At 40.7% G+C, this 595-nt stretch overlaps 1 non-coding gene across 1 annotated transcript; it reads right to left on the bottom strand.

Moving 5' to 3' along the window:
• Positions 1-136: 136 nt before the first annotated feature.
• Positions 137-243, bottom strand: LOC111728712. Its single transcript, XR_002775927.1, has one exon. It is a non-coding gene; the product is annotated as a U6 spliceosomal RNA (small nuclear RNA).
• Positions 244-595: the final 352 nt, after the last annotated feature.

Here is a 595-nt window from a genome sequence, read left to right as displayed (position 1 = left end):
TAAAGAGCAGTGGAGACAATGGGCACCCTTGCCTGGTTCCTGATCTGAGTGGAAATGATTTCAGTTTGACTCCATTCAATACAATATTGGCTATAGGTTTGCTGTAGATGGCCTCTATTAGTTTAAGAAATGTCCCAAAAATATGGAACGCTTCACGAATTTGCATGTCATCCTCACGCAGGGGCCATGCTAATCTTCTCTGTATTGTTCCAATTTTAGTATATGTGCTGCCGAAGCGAGCACACCTATTTTTTTTATTATTAAATTATAGCTGTGTACATTAATGTAGTCATGGGATACAGTGTGCTGGTTTTATATACAATTTGAAATACTTTCACCAAACTGGTTAACATAGCCTTCGTGGCATCCTCTTAGTTATTGTGTTAAGACATTTATATTCTACATTTAGAAAGATTCACATGTACACTTACAAGATTAACCATAGGTGGGGTCCCACCAAACACCCTCCCTCCACCCATCCTCCCCCTTCCCCTCCCTTCCCTCTCCCCTCTCCCCATATTCCTGGGCTAAAATTGGGTTATAGCTTTCCTGTGAAAGCTATAAGTTAGTTTACTAGGCCTGAGTACATTGGATA

Source organism: Otolemur garnettii, unplaced genomic scaffold (assembly GCF_000181295.1).
Source record: "Otolemur garnettii isolate 467f Iridium unplaced genomic scaffold, OtoGar3 scaffold00179, whole genome shotgun sequence".
NCBI classification, from domain to species: Eukaryota; Metazoa; Chordata; class Mammalia; order Primates; family Galagidae; genus Otolemur; species Otolemur garnettii.
This window is presented reverse-complemented; position numbering and strand designations above follow the sequence as displayed.